Here is a 17,151-nt window from a genome sequence, read left to right as displayed (position 1 = left end):
GGCTTGGATTCGTGGAAGAATGTGTGCAAAATGGATAGATAAAAGAATTGATGTGGCTGTAACCTTTGGAATGGGCGGTGGCTAGCCTCACCTAGCCGTAATACTTAGTGAAGTAACCATTAGATTTATCTTTTTTTTTCTTTAAATAGTGAGGTTGAAGATTCGTACTTTGCAGTGAAGGGTTTAATTTTTTACTCGTGCCTTGACTTTATCCAGCAATCAGATAACCTCCTTCTAGTTAAGTCTACCCGCTTAAAGTCTATTTTGCCCTCCCTGTTCCTAAACCCCAGTGCTTTGAAAAACTCTGCGCCATCATCCTGAACTACAGCGTGAAGCCCTTTACAGAACATTATCAAGTGTTCGGCAGTTTCTTCTTCCTCTCCACACGCACTGCATACTGTGTCTACACCTTCGTATTTGGCCCGACATGTCTTGGTTCGCAGTACTCCCGTCCTGGCCTCAAACAGTAAAGAACTACCCCGAGTATTATCATAGAATCTTTCTTTGGCAATTTCCTGCTTAAAAGTACAATAAATCTCTAGTGCGGACTTCTTAATCATGCCAATTCTCCACATGTCAGTCTCCGTTTCCTTCACTTTCTTCTTAACCGATAGTTCTCTTTTGTTTGGCCACCTGCTGTTTTGCAAGTATTTACCAATCAATTTTCTTGTTCGCTTCCTCCATTTTGTATCGACATTCTTCATGTACAAGTAGCTGAATACCTTCCTAGCCCAACGCTCCTCCCCCATTTCTCACAATTGCTTCTCAAATTTTATCTTGCTGCTAGCTTCCCTGCGCTCAAATGATGTCCATCCTATATCACATTGTAATCCCTGATTTGGTGTATTCCCGTGAGCTCCTAAGGCAAGCCTACCTATTCCACGTTGCTTAATTTCTAATCTTGATTGAACTTCTTATCTCATGCACAAGACCGCATTGCCGAACGTCAACCCAGGAACCATGACCCCTTTCCATATTCCTCTCGCAACATCATACCTACTGTAATTCCACAGTGCGCTATTTTTCATCACTGCTGCATTCCTGTTACCTTTAGTCGTCACGTATATTTCGTGTTCCCTCAGGTACTCGGGTCCCATTGCTTTTCCATACGCCCAGATATTTGTATTTATCTGTTATCTCTAGCGTGACCTCCTGTATTCTAAGCTCACTACCTTCGTTGTCATTGAAAATCATGACTGCTGATTTTTTCTTACTGAATCTAAAATCTAACCTATCTCCCTCATTACCGCAGATGTCCATCAATATCTGCAAATCTTCCTTGTTGTTGGCCATTAGCACTATATCATCTGCGTACATTAGTGCTGGTAGTGCCTGATCAATAAATTTTCCTTGTTTGACTAAAGAGAGGTTGAAGCCCAGTCCACTTCCCTCTAATTTGGCCTCTAATCGTTGTAGGTACATCATGAATAATAAGGGTGACAGGGGACACCCCGGCCTAAGCCCCCGTTTTACCTCTGCAGGCTTGGATACCTGTTTTCCCAACTTTATAACTACCTTGTTACCTTTATAGATATCCTTTAAAAGATTAGTGACTACATGTTCCACGCCTAGTGTGTCCAGTATTACCCACAATTCCTTTTGAACCACGCTATCGTACGCGCCCTTGATATCCAAAAATGCTAGCCACAGGGGCCTGTGTTTCTTTTCTGCTATTTCGATGCACTGCGTCAGTGAGAACAGATTGGGTTCCAACCTCCTGTGTTTCCGAAACCCATTCTGCAGTTCCCCCAGCACCCCCTCATCCTCTATCCAAGCCTGCAGTCTTTCCTTTATAATCTGCATCGCCAGCCGGTAGACCACTGATGTCACTGTTATAGGACGGTAGTTGTTTATGTCAGCTTTGTCCCCCTTTCCTTTATAGATCATGCTCATCCTGCTAAGTTTCCATCCATCGGGAACTTCACCATCGATTATTATTATTTCGCTCACTGCCTCTCTCAAAGCCTGCTTAGACTTCGGACCTATAGTCTTTATCAGCATAATTGGAATGCCATCTGGGCCTGTTGATGTACTACTAGGAACCCTTTTCTCAGCCCTTTCCCACTCTCGTTGCGAAAATGGAGCCATTGCACCACTTGATTCGTCCTTGTCTATTGTGGTGCATAAAGTACTTCTTTGTTGAAATTTTTCTGTCACCCTTGTTCTTATATATATTCAATAGCTTCGTCCCCTTCTAGCCTAGCACCTTGGGCTGTAGTTATAAAACTCTGCTCTAGGTTCGTCTCATTTCTTAGGGAGTTTAGATGGTTCCGAAATTTTGCAGCTGCCTTTCTATCTTTTTTATGTACTTCTGCCAGCCACTGAGCTCCCATTCTTCTAATCTTTTCATTGATCAGAAGGGATGGATCCCTTCTATAGCTTAGAAAGGTTTTCCATTTTCTTTCAACATCATCTGTCGGTTCACCTCGCTGCTTAGCATGTCTGTGTTCCCTAGAGGCTTCCTGACGTTTTGCTATGGCGCTCTTAACTTCCTCATCCCACCAACTTTTGGGTTTGTGTCTTGTTTTCTGGGGTGACTTGTCACGCGTCTTAGCAAGCTCTAGCTCAAAGAGTCTAATTAGATTCGTGTATGTCCACACTGTCTTATTATCCTCCGTGATTAATTTCTCAATTTGTTTAGTGGCTATTTCAATTTGCCTTTCTGGATAAAAATTTTCCTGTAGTTGCTCATCTTGTCTCCTTCCCGCTTTCACTGCTCTTCCAAAGCTTAGCTTGATACGTTTGTGATCACTACCCAGACTTCTGGAGCCAACTTCATCTATATGCATTCCCCTGAGCTTATCATACATCCTATGTGACATCAGTGCATAATCTATGGTCGACTGCAGCCTTCCTACCTCCCATGTTATTTGCCCTTCACACTTCTCGGTACTGTTGCAAATGATCAAATCAAGCCTTTCACACATATCCATGATCATTTTGCTTGTCGGGTCGGTATACCCATCTATATCTTCTATGTGCGCATTCATGTCTCCTAGTATAATTATATCGCACTATCTTCCTAACTCCTGAATGTCCTTTGATATACACTCTACCATTGCCTGGTTTTCCTCTCTGGCCTTGCTCCCGTTCACAAGTACACGAAAGCAAGGAGTGTCATTTGACCTACCACTTTCCCTTTCAGCCATAAATGTTCCTTGCACTCCTGCTTGACCCTTTGCCAGTCTGTACTTTTATGAATGAATGCCCCAATACCACCCCCCTTTCTGCTGCCTTCTGTTCTATTACAATATTCCCAGGCGTAGTCCGCATTGTTAGGAGGTTGTTCCATGTCCCTGAGATGTGTTTCTACAAAACCGTATACCATCGGCCTCTCTTCCCTTAGCTGTTCTTCTATCTCTTCCCATTTCAGCCTGTTCCTACCACCCTCCATATTAATATACTATATATATACTATACAATATACTATATATATATATATATATATATATATATATATATATATATATATATATATATATATATATATATATATATATATATATATATATATATATATATATATATATATATATGAAGGTATGGGATATGGCACAACGGGAGCGTTGTCAACAAGGATCAATATATTTATTTCCCAACAGTTTCGGGAGGGGACCTCCCTTCATCAGGGGATGAGTTATACTGACATGAACTTCCTTGCTGCCGCGTCCCTCTCGCCTTGAAAGACGTTTGCGAGAGTGAGAGGGAACTGGAAGAAGGAAAAAAAAGGGAGAAAAAAGACGAAAAAAGAAAGAAAAGAAAGAAAGTAAAAAAGAGGAAGAACCACTGTCAACACTGACAACGAAGCCAACTGTCCGTCTACATCCACCTACGGTTCATATCACGTGCTGTTCGGTTCTTGGCGTGTGTCGGGCCACCCAAGATTGTCGCCGCGGTGCAGGGAGGGTCCGGGACGGCGTGCCTAAAGAAAAGGGTTTCCCCGTAATTGGTCGTTTGGTCGTTCGGCGGGCGGCGGGCGGTGTGTGTAAAGGAAAGGTTTCTCGTTAATGGGTCGGTCGGCTATTCACCTTTAATCTTCGTCCGTTTCCCTTCAACGGTCATGAAGTGGTAGGCGAACGTAAACACTTTGTATGTGCATGTGAAAAAAAAAAAGAAAGAAGAGGACAGTGTACACGTACGAGTCAGTCAGAAAAAAGCATGGTCTCCAGCTATCAATCTTTGTCACCAATTTTCTCCTGGCTTACTTCTCGGAGGCAGTTGAGTTTTCCGGGGTCCTCATTGATACCGGCTACTAATGTACGAAATTTGAAAATAAAATATGCCTCACGCTGTTCGCGCTCGCGTCTGTTTGAAAAACCGGACTGCAAAAGAGTTACGCTAATATTTTTAAAACTGTGGTTTGGCAGGCGCAGATGTCTAGATAAAGGTAGCTTCGGCAGTGAAGTGGCGTGGTACCGGTGATTATTGAACCGCAGCCGAAATGGCGTGTCTGTTTGGCCGATATATTCTTGTCCGCAGATGTTGCAATGTAGCATGTATATTACGTTACTGGAGTCACAATTAAGGCTTTCAGTTATGCAGAATTTGAAATCCGAGAAGTTCGCTTTGGATTCACGTGTTGTGAACATCTGTGGGCATACCTTGCATCGAGATTTTCCGCAGGGATGGCACCCTGATTGAATTTTGGGGGTGTTTGTTTTTGCCCTGACAAGAATGTCCTTCAGATTTTTATCCCGGCGGTACACCACGTGAGGTGGCTTCGCGAAAATAGAAGTTAGTCGTTTGCTTTGCCTGATTATGTTGAAATGGCGGGAAAGTATGTTGTTGATTCGTGGCGCTGATGAGGAGTAAGTTAGTACAAGGTTCGTTTGGGAAGTCGTTTTAGGTACTTTGTTTGGTCCCTTAATTATATCATTCCTGTTCACGTTGCGAGATATATATATATATATATATATATATATATATATATATATATATATATATATATATATATATATATATATATATATATATATATATATATATATATATATATATATATATATATATATATATATACATTCCTTGACATTACTGTCTGTTATATCTCATTATTATTGTGTTAAAAACACGGAAAAACGAGCCCTTAGGTATACACTTCTTTCCCTTATTTCATTGAACGAGGGTCTCGTACTGGCAGGCTTGGTGTGTTTAGGTTGTATAAGAGGGACAATTAATCAGCTGCCCGCTCATAATAAGTTCACGTGCTACGTGACGCCAAACATGCGCATAAGAGTGTTTTCACACTCGTTGTTTGGCTTATAGATGGCGCTGACTGTCGCTCCTACTTCTAAAAATTCACAGATAAACCCAAAAAAGTGGATGGAGGGAGTGCCGCTGTAATAGCTCAGTGGTTAGAGCATCGAACGCGTAATTCGAAGGTCGTAGGTTCGATTCCTGCTTACAGTTGGTAATTTTTTCATCCACTTTTCTTTCTTCTTATTTACATTCCATTAATGTTAATAACTTCCCCTGTACATTCCTTGACATTACTGTCTGTTATATCTCATTATTATTGTGTTAAAAACACGGAAAAACGAGCCCTTAGGTATACACTTCTTTCCCTTATTTCATTGAACGAGGGTCTCGTACTGGCAGGCTTGGTGTGTTTAGGTTGTATAAGAGGGACAATTAATCAGCTGCCCGCTCATAATAAGTTCACGTGCTACGTGACGCCAAACATGCGCATAAGAGTGTTTTCACACTCGTTGTTTGGCTTATAGATGGCGCTGACTGTCGCTCCTACTTCTAAAAATTCACAGATAAACCCAAAAAAGTGGATGGAGGGAGTGCCGCTGTAATAGCTCAGTGGTTAGAGCATCGAACGCGTAATTCGAAGGTCGTAGGTTCGATCCCTGCTTACAGTTGGTAATTTTTCATCCACTTTTCTTTCTTCTTATTTACATTCCATTAATGTTAATAACTTCCCCTGTACATTCCTTGACATTACTGTCTGTTATATCTCATTATTATTGTGTTAAAAACACGGAAAAACGAGCCCTTAGGTATACACTTCTTTCCCTTATTTCATTGAACGAGGGTCTCGTACTGGCAGGCTTGGTGTGTTTAGGTTGTATAAGAGGGACAATTAATCAGCTGCCCGCTCATAATAAGTTCACGTGCTACGTGACGCCAAACATGCGCATAAGAGTGTTTTCACACTCGTTGTTTGGCTTATAGATGGCGCTGACTGTCGCTCCTACTTCTAAAAATTCACAGATAAACCCAAAAAAGTGGATGGAGGGAGTGCCGCTGTAATAGCTCAGTGGTTAGAGCATCGAACGCGTAATTCGAAGGTCGTAGGTTCGATTCCTGCTTACAGTTGGTAATTTTTTCATCCACTTTTCTTTCTTCTTATTTACATTCCATTAATGTTAATAACTTCCCCTGTACATTCCTTGACATTACTGTCTGTTATATCTCATTATTATTGTGTTAAAAACACGGAAAAACGAGCCCTTAGGTATACACTTCTTTCCCTTATATATATATATATATATATATATATATATATATATATATATATATATATGTTGATAAGAAAGGCACCACAGCGCCACCTAGTGGTTTCTGTGAAAACGGGCTCCCCGGGAGGGCCGCCCTCGTCCCACTACCCTTATCCACAGTAATAGTGTAATGTTACTTTGTCACGAACCTCGCGCGTATTAAACAAGGACAAGACAAAGAGGAAAAACACAATATGAGCGCTGTCTTGTGTTTTTCTTTTTGTTTTTTCGTTATAAAATCTGCGTTTAGCTTGAGAGAAATGACAACTAGCCAAAACATGCATCTTTCTGCTGATCAAATACTGGCGTGATGGACGTGTGCTTAATAAAGTGAATAAGAGCTTTTCACATTAGCTTGTTGTTTCTTTTTGAACACAATATTACATTGCAAAAACCTAGCTCCCAGTAACACACATATAATTATATACAGTGCGCCAGCAAGTCGATATGCGAAGCATCCCTCGACAGCAGATAATTCTGAAAGCGTGCAGCTGACAATGGGTGCATGAAATAATTTGTTTCATAAACGAGAAGAGGCATTTGTCGTTGGTGTAACATGAAAGTGGTTTCCATCTCATTTTTTTATCGTTAAACTGCAAGCCGACTCACGCTTCGCACTTATTCCATTGCTGTCTAAGACTATGGCAGTTCCATCCACTTTTTCCTTTAGCAATATGGCCGTCGCCGGCTTCACCTGGCTAGAATGTAACCTGGCTTCACTTGCCCTAACATGCATAGTGACAACTGTAAATTACGGTGCTGCTAGACCCTCCAAATATAATTACGCATGCAAAAACGGGAAATGTGCTAGCCATGAAGAAAGCTGTCACAGTATTGTAGTTTCTTCACTTCCACAAAGATTATGCCAGCAGTAAAAGTGCATAGAGTTAATGTACTTTGGAAGTACTTGGGAGCAGTGTTACAGAGTTGCCACTTCGGAACCTTTTCGCGACCCTGGAATGGAATGGGGACAATGATTGTAGAAATTAAATTAAGCACATTTTGCCTGAAATGGAATTAAGTGTCTTTCCAAGAATAGACCTGGCTCGCTTTCGCCTAAATGCTCTTTTTTAAACTTCAAATATTATTCATTGTTATGTGCGGTATAACGTCCCTAAACCACTATATGATTATGAGAGACACCGTAGTGGAGGGCTCCGGAAATTTCGACCATCTGGGGTTCAACGTGTACCCGAATCTGAGCACACGGGCCTACAGCATTTCCGCCTCCATCGGAAATGCAGCCGCCGCAGCCGGGATTCGATCCTGCGACCTGCGGGTCAGCAGCCGAGTACCTTAGCCACTAGACCACCGTGGCGGGGCCAAATATTATTAAATCAGAGCCTCAAGGTTAACAATAAAGCAGCATTTTTAAAATGACTTAGCTGATTACAAGCATGCTACATCTATAAGCAATGCTTCAACCACAACTCTGTCCTTACATCTACGATGTTTCTTCGAAGTTTGTCTCTATTCCCCGCGTAATCGCGATCGAGCTGAACTACGGCTGCAGCATCCCTTTTTACACCTTGTGATTTTTCCCCTTCGGCGGCGCCCCAGCCGCCTGCATGGTAAGGTCTCTAGATGATACAAGTTTCCTTGTTTCATCTAGGGACCTTACCGCATGGCATGAGAAGCTGTTTATTAGCACATATATTTCTCCTTAGAAAAAAACTTGCTCCAATTTCGGTTGATCTTGCTATCTTTGCACCTACATACATTACAAGACCAACAATGCCAGCTGAAGATTGAAGTTACAGCTTAGTAACGTAGCGTTTCCGGCGTGTTGATATGCCATACTGTAGTTTTCGAAAGCACGAAAAAGCACACAGTTCCGTCTTCATCTGTCTGTCTGTCTTTTCATGCGCTAGAAAACTACAGCATGAAGTTGCAGGCTACACACAGAGGACTGAAAGAAGAAGCTAATCTAAGTGATGAAGGTTTATACATTAAGTAAACAATGGTATTCATGCAAAGTACATATTACATTACAAAATATGCTGAACAAATGTCCACCTTTTCTTTAGTCCATACCACATGCTGCCACCTCATTCTGCTATTGCAGTACAGAATGCAACCTCCTCTTGCATTTGCCCGTAATAGATACTAGCAGGTCATCTGAGCAACAAGATGATACTACTACACCCTAAAACAATGACCAAAATGTCCACAAGTTCTTCATTTGTACTCTTGCAGTAATACATAAATATTAAAAACTTGAAAAAAGGCAATATTGATTTGTATGACACAAAATAGGTCAAGCCATATTGATGAACAGCAGCCTTACTGCAAAATAAAATTTTCTATCACAGACAATGTTGGCTTACACGTATCACATGTTGGTTTGCACATATCACATGACAAAGTGAACAAAAAATGCAACTAAAAATTAAGCTTTTTGTGAGTGCATGTTTCGTTTGGTTCTGTGTCCTGCTTCTTCCAAAAACATGAAAATATTGTTGCAGCAGCATTAGTGCGAAATAAATATTTCTATCACAGACAATGTTGGCTTACACGTATCACATGTTGGTTTGCACATATCACATGACAAAGTGAACAAAAAATGCAACTAAAAATTAAGCTTTTTGTGAGTGCATGTTTCGTTTGGTTCTGTGTCCTGCTTCTTCCAAAAACATGAAAATATTGTTGCAGCAGCATTCGTGTGAAATAAATGTTTCTATCACAGACAATGTTGGCTTACACGTATCACAGATTGATTGATATGTGGGGTTTAACGTCCCAAAACCACTATATGATTATGAGAGACGCCGTAGTGGAGGGCTCCGGAAATTTAGACCACCTGGGGTTCTTTAACGTGCACCCAAATCTGAGCACACGGGCCTACAACATTTCCGCCTCCATCGGAAATGCAGCCGCCGCAGCCGAGATTCGAACCCGCGCCATGCGGGTCAGCAGCCGAGTACCTTAGCCACTAGACTACCGCGGCGGGGCTACACGTATCACATGTTGGTTTGCATATACATATCACATGACAAAGTGAGCAGAAAGCCCAACTAAAAAGTGAGCACATTTTGAATATCACTCTGTCTCCGCAACACACTAGCACGATTTTTTTGTCCTAGAACATATTGTGGAGCTCGTCACAGCCTGGCACCGTTCCACCTGTAAAGAAAAGGATACGAGGAGATATATAAATAAGTGCAAGTAAATGAACTGCTGTTCGTAGTGGTGTAAACGGCATTTGGTGTTTTGTAACAGCTTTTGGGAAATGTTTGGAGCAAGCATGGTTTTGAACCATTGCCCCCCCCCCCCCCCCCACACACACATATGGTCTTACTCTGACAAAGGCCAAGTCATGGCTGAAATGTTAGTAAAGGCGATTTCCTTTTCAAGTGTGCTATCTACAAGTTCACTCAATATATATATATATATATATATATATATATATATATATATATATATATATATATATATATATATATATATATATATATATATATATATATATATATATATATATATATATATATATATATATATATATATATATATATATATATATGATGAAGAAAAGATAACTTGCCGTGGTTCGGATCCTGCCCACGGCAAGTTATCTTTTCACCCACTTTTCTTCATCTTTACATTACAATTTGGTCTAATATCTTCCCCTATGCTTTGCTTGGCATTATTGTCTGTTAGATCTCAATAATATTGTGTAAAAACCCGGAAAAACAAGCCCTTATGTATACACTTCTTTCCTTGTATGTATGTATGTATATATATATATATATATATATATATATATATATATATATATATATATATATATATATATATATATATATACACTCACACCGACGTGGAATCATTATGAGAAATAAAAACAAATGCACACTTGGAGCTAGTCACACACGAGTTGCAACATGCTGTCTGTGCTCAAAATGCTGCCAACGCTGCGAAGTAACACTTAAATAAAGAATTGGTGGATTGAATTCTCTAAATCAGAGGTACTTTTTGAACCAATTCAACATTTAATTCTCAATGTCACTGATTAGGCTTGAGGTCACTCTAACCACAGCCTACGTGTTACAACTTATATTGAGTGTGACTGTACTATTAATGTAATGTGAAGCAACATCTAAAAGTGATGCTGCAAAAACTGTACACCACATAATCAGAAGTGCCCTCAGGTGTCACTGCATGATATACATTGCGAAGTGTCATCTTAGCAATGAAATATAAATGGCAAACATAAAACTATTGCCCAACATTAGGCAAAAAAGTGAGAGAGATGTTGACTAAGGTGCACACATTTTAACATAGCTTTTGGCACAAAATAAAAACGAGAGACGGACAAGCATGTTTATTTCATGCCAAAAGCTACGTTTAGAATGAACCAATTCGTCCAACAAGTCACTCTGCTGGTTCACACATCATGTGTTTCAATTTATAAGGAATATGGATACAGTTCTGCACAGCGTTTGACTAAAAATTCAAGGACAGTTCAATAATTCGGAAAGCCATCATTTTAGGATCGGCAAAACAAACTTCATTAACTCTCTCGTTACCGCGCGAGAATGGTTGTTTTTCATATGTCTCGGGAAGATCGTTTTTGCCAGCTTGAAAAGTATTCCAGCATGCATTGCAGCATACCAAACTTTGCAGAATGAAATTACTTTTCCAAAAAATATAGCTTGTTGAGCAACAAAAATAATTTAAGATGAACAAAAATATGAGAAGTACCAAATTTTTCATCACCAGCTGGTAAACAGTGAAATTAAAAACACTATATATGGAAAAATATTCAAAGCAAAGAAAATTCAGAATATACTCTTCGTAGATAAATGACCCAAGAGCAGTGTAAAAATAATTGATGTTGTACAAAATGTTTCTCTTCACATAGACAAAAAAAAAAAAATCGGAACAGAGTTGCTGCTTAATTGCTCATGCCATGTGGTGAAGCATTGCATGGTTTTTCGCGAGACACAAGTGAACTCGTACACTATTCTCAGAAAATTTTCATTGTCTTGCGATAAGGGTCTTTGGGCATTTCAATATAGATAGAAACCCGTGACGTGATTAATCCCTCTATAAGTGAGATGTCCAATGAACTTTGCTATTTCACCTAGCGTCACCTCTTTCTATGAGCTACCTCACTCCGCATAGGTTGGTGTTCCAATATATGCACCCAAACATATTCCTTTGCATCTTTGCGCATATTGTAATAAAAACTTACAATATCGCACGCAGATCTAAAATGTTTCGCACTGCTCCGTAGTCAGGGCCAAGATGTGCTTCGGGGGGGGCTTCTTGCCGTTAGGAGAAGCTGTGCAGCCAGCGCCACCACACTACGACCTAGTGAAGTGTGGACCACGCACTGAGTAACTATGAGATTATGCACAAAAATCAGAAACTATATACACTTGTGGCCGAGGAAGTAACTTGAGGATGTAAACAAAACAAACCCTTGAACGGCTACGGATGTCTCAGGCTGACGCAAAACACCGCCCCCAGAAAACTTGAAGCTGAGGTGCCGTCGTCCACGAAATCTCGGCTCTTTCTCACTCAATTCAGGGGGGGGGGGGTCGCAAGACAGAGTCATGCAGCGCATGTGTTTTGCAGCGCTTTTTGTGCCAGTACCTTGCTTGCACACTGCAAGCTTCAGCTCCATTATTTCGACACTGAGCGCACCTACACTATTCTTTACAGGATCGCACACAAGCTGTTTAAAAATAAGAGCCAGTATTAGAAGATAACGACAGCCATCTTGAAGGGCCAGAATTCTTAAGAGTACACAATAAGCAAAAATATTGAAAAATTTTTTCTTTTTGTATTCATTTTAATATGCAGCCTTTTCTTAACCAGAATCGGGCACTTGTTTGTCTTAGTACAACTTTTTTTTTCTCTAAATGTGACATATTTCAAAACTTGTGCAGTGGCCTGCCATGCCCCCAATCTTACGCAGCAAGGGATTTCCTGCAGTTCAGGCATCATACCCATTAGGAGAAGTTAAAGTTTGTAAGCTGAAGTGCATTTGGCAAAAGAATGGACCCAAAACTGTGAAAACAAAAGAAAGCATATGTGTCAAGCTTTCTGTTGGAAAATTTTTATCTTGCTGGGGACATCTTAGTGGTGTATCATTGGCAAGCACCACAACTATTTTCATTGGGTCATTAAAATAAATAGAGCCAGCTTGGAGGACATGCGAAAAGCTGTCTGGTCCACATATTTTTACATGGCATCAAAAGATACCAATCAATCACACGGCCTTTGTGTAAATTCAACAAAACTCTGTTGAACGGTAAACCATTCAGAACAACATCCAGCATCTATTATTGAGGCTATTAAGCCAAATTATTTGGAACTAGCTCATGTAGAATTACTTGCTAATTGCTTCTATGGAAAAACTCAAAACCACAGTGAACCATTAGATTGTCATGCGGAAGATGCTTAAAAAAAAACACATTTTGCTTGGGCACCAAGCACTGCATATATACACTCTTGATGCTGTGATCACTTTTTTTTTATGGCAGTATAGCCCTGTGAATGTGCTGATTGTGCACAAAAATGTAACCACACGAGCCTAAAGCATTTCTTCTTCCTTCAAAAATGCGGCCGCCACGGCCAGGATTTGATTCCCCGACCTGCGAGTCAGCAGCCGAGTGCCTTAGCCACTAGACCACCCTGGCGGGTAACAAACAAAAAAGTGCTGCCCATAGCCCAAACTGTTAACTTGGCAGAGAGGCAGAATTCATTTACAAATAAAGAGAACTGGAAAAAGCAATTCTTTTATATAAAATAATTTCTTAAGTGCTGGAGCAAATGTGTGGACAAGATTTTTCTTTTGGTTTACCCTAACAAATCATGACCTGAACTTCATGTTGTTTGACATCCACTAGGAAACTTTAAATTGTTGACAGAAACTACTGTTTTCAGTCTCCTAAAAGTGGCCTTAAGTGGCACGTTCTGCACCAAACAAAATTATAATCAGACGTACGTGCTGGCAGTGCTGCTGAGAGAACACCAAGAAAACAAAAACACAGTTCGTTTTTGTCAAACCCAAACTCATGGTGTTAACGATACTCCTTTTCACCAGTAAAGCTCGACCTGTAAAGATCCTAGGTTCGTAAAACCTATACTTATTCACAAGTCGAGCCACTCTAAGCTGGTGAAAAGAGTATCATCAACACGAGCTTAGATATTGCTCTAAAGAAGCCCTGCCAACACCGAATGCAAATGAGTTTTGACAATCAAGTAAGTAGACTAGAACAAGCAGGGTATCCTAATGGTGTCATCACGTCCGTGTGTAACAACATGATTAAGCAACTAAAATTCGATGGGAACCATTCAGGCTGTCGTGGTGGGAGTAGAAAAAGTAAGAGGACAGCAGTAATTCCTTATCTTCACAGGACATTGCATGAGCTTAAGCAACTCGGTAATAAATACAAATTTGATGTGCTTTTCCCAGCCAAAAATAAACTGCAACTCATTTGTCCGTGCATGCACAGAGAGTTTATGCAATGTCATATGAAACACAGCAAAAGGTTTGTGGACTGCACACTGGGCGTCGTTTACATGATTCCTTTTAGCTGTGGTAAAGTGTACACAGGACAGTTGGGATGGTGCATTAATGTTCATCTGGTGCAGCATGATTCCTCTTTGAAATCCTCAGGGGCATCCCATCTCACGGTTTTTTTTTTGCACAGAGTGCGACTATTATCCTGTTTTTCAGGACACTGAAGTTGTTTTTCGTTGTAACAGTCAGTTTACTCGTGACTTGACGGAAGCTTTTCACATAAGAAAAAGAGCAGAACAACACATCAGCCAACCTTTGGTGTTGCTGCAGGATAAGGAGTTTGCTTTTGTAGATTAAGTTTCCAGCTAATCTTTCTTCTTTTTTTCCACTGTTCTTGAGTTGTCACGGTTGTACTTTTTGCCTTCAAACAATTGCTTGATATTGATTGCCTGCTTATATATTCTTCTCTTTCCAATACATCTTTCAGTTGCGAGAAAGCTCTTGCCCTGTGTTCCTTTGTGTTTCTTCGTGAGCTTAAACTACATTTATACCTTGAACTAATTCAATTCCAACAGTGACCATTAGCTTTATTTTCTTTGGGTGCAAGTTTCTGTACATTTAAGGTTTATAAAACAGTTTATTTCTTTCTGCACCATTACCTTTTGTTTTTTATTGACACTAAGGTGCCTGTGCTTGGTGAACACGATAATATTGCAAGCACCTCATAGTGTCTGGGCAGTCTCCCAGAATTCTTTCTCTTATGGTGAAAGAGCTTCAAATGTAGGTCACATCATTTGATGTCCTTCTGAGCAATAAGTTCTACTTCTCATCATACATAAGCATGCCCACAAGGGGGGCAGGGTGTCATCTCAGAAGGCACAAAGTTTGTCCCATGCATTGATTGAATAGGTGGAGGGCACTGCGATGACCCTTAGGCCCCCCTGATGGGGAACTGTGCACATGATTATGGTCTCCTTATTGTTGCTCAGCAATAAGGTGCGAGGCTCAGGACATAGTCTGGAAATTTCTGAATTGGACACGGAGATATATGTTTGTGACAGAAAAACATATACTTTAGGGATTCCTGTACATGCCGGCCATCACCACTTGAATACTTGGCAAGACAATTGGGCTAAGGATGAGGGTCAGACTCATTACGTATTATAGATGTACACTCTTTGCCTTGCAAGTTACTGGGTAATGTGCAAGGTAGTGCTAGTGCTCAATTCAGCCAACCTCTTGCTTATTCTTTACAATGTAAGCTGTTATGAGCTCACAACAGCCAATATTAGTGGCAATCTCTACTGCCACCAGTGTTCTTTCCTAGTGAGCATAACGAGAAAAGAAAAAACAAATCTGAGTCAGAATAAAAAGCAAGCGATCCCCATAAGAGTATACTATGCAGTGCCAGTGCTTTAAAAAAAAGAAAATGCCCGTGCTTGAAACAGCTGTGTGAAAAAGACCCTATATAGAGGTGCCACGTCGGGTCAGGAGTTTTGCAGCTATGCAAACATTGCGTGGAAGATGTGCATAGCTGCATTAGGCATCACATCATGTTATAATAAAAAAGCAGGTAGTTCAAAGCTGCATATTCATTACTAAGGGTTCAGCAATAATTCATGAGCCACAACATCAACACAATGTGCAGCTTTGTAGGGGTAGCACCATGTGAACTGTGCAATGGAGGTGAGCTTTAGACTGCCAAGTGATTTCACAAACCTTGAAGCTGCCCGACCGAAAATGTGCCACAATTCATTGCCATCAGTAACAACAGCTGTATCAACAGTGGCCTTCTATTTTGTGAGGAGCAACTTACAGCTACCGAGGTGCGCACATAGTAGTTGCGTGGATTTGCACCACGTCGAGTGCTTACCATGTGGGTGCAATAGGGCTGGTCACCATTGCAAACAGCTGTGACAATTTTTTGTTGTCATCAGCAATACCAACATCATCAGTGCTCTTAATTGCTTGAGGAGTAAAATGTGCAGCTTTGAAATCGCAAATGTTGTATATAATAGATGCACAGTATTACATCAGCGGTGCCACGCCATGTGAATCACATAACGAGTGGTGTTAAAGGGGCCCACTTATCACAGAAGGCCCAGCCATGGTTCCTCAAACTTTTCATCAGCAACAGTACAGTGTAGCTCTGTGTGCCATGCCATATAAAGTGCCCCGAGATTGGGAGTCTAAATGTTACCGACACACACAGTTACCGACAAAGTTACCACTCATTCAGATTGTGCTCTGGTACCAAAATCTGCAATAGATTGCCCCAGGATATAAAATCGGCTGTTGACTTTCCTCTGAAAATAAAAAAACACTTCCTTACAATCCTTAATGTGTCTCCATAACCCCCTTAATAGTAACAAAATCGTTCAATTCTTGCATATAAGTATCACTACGTCCAGTGAACGTTTACTGCGTAGTTGTTATTACTCATTGCCTTTCTTTTGTTTGTGTATAAAAATTACATGTTCCTGTTACCTTACCCAAGTTCGAGTATCAGAATATATATGTCTGTACAATGCCTAACCTTCTTTACTATATCCGCAATGTTTAGCATCTTGTATCCTGGTTCAATGCTTTGTTCTATTGTTTTGCTACATGTTCTATTGTTGCCTTGTGCTATTGTTTGGATACTGTGCCATTTTGCATCGCATTATTGGACCCTATTCTAGTCTTCGGCTATGGGTCCAAACAGTTTTTGTTCTATCATGTTGGAATTGAAAATAAAGTTAAATGAAATGAAAAAAAAAATACAAAAGGGCACAATTCATCATAATTGCCCCGGCAATAGCTTTCTCTGTGGTCTGTCAATGTGGGCACTCTAAAGCCACCCGCTCATTCCAGCTAAGCCGCAGTGCAATGTCAGCAGCTTCAACCTGGCCACAGTTTTCATTATGGCCTGGCTAGCACTGATGCTTTAATGCCTCAAAAGCAGTTTAAATTCTGCCATCACCCATGTCCACCACAACCTTGCAATGGTCTTGCCATTATTTTATAGTGGACTTTCTGTTTATAAACTTAGTGTCTGTAGCGTAAAATTGTATATCACTTCCATCATAGTTTTAAGATCACAAAGTGTACCTGGCTGTATTTCAATGGATACGTACATATATTAAAGCTTGACTTTATGTACTCTGTATACATGCCTTAAACACCCTA

The 17,151-nt window shown here is 40.5% G+C and overlaps 2 non-coding genes across 2 annotated transcripts; both read left to right on the top strand.

The window, feature by feature from the left end:
• Positions 1-5,336: 5,336 nt before the first annotated feature.
• TRNAT-CGU (transfer RNA threonine (anticodon CGU)) lies at positions 5,337-5,409 on the top strand. Its single transcript has one exon. It is a non-coding gene; the product is annotated as a tRNA-Thr (tRNA).
• Positions 5,410-6,251: 842 nt separating this feature from the next.
• On the top strand, positions 6,252-6,324 carry TRNAT-CGU (transfer RNA threonine (anticodon CGU)). The gene has a single exon. It is a non-coding gene; the product is annotated as a tRNA-Thr (tRNA).
• Positions 6,325-17,151: the final 10,827 nt, after the last annotated feature.

The sequence above is a fragment of the Rhipicephalus microplus genome, chromosome X (assembly GCF_043290135.1).
Source record: "Rhipicephalus microplus isolate Deutch F79 chromosome X, USDA_Rmic, whole genome shotgun sequence".
In the NCBI taxonomy this organism is placed as follows: Eukaryota; Metazoa; Arthropoda; class Arachnida; order Ixodida; family Ixodidae; genus Rhipicephalus; species Rhipicephalus microplus.
This window is presented reverse-complemented; position numbering and strand designations above follow the sequence as displayed.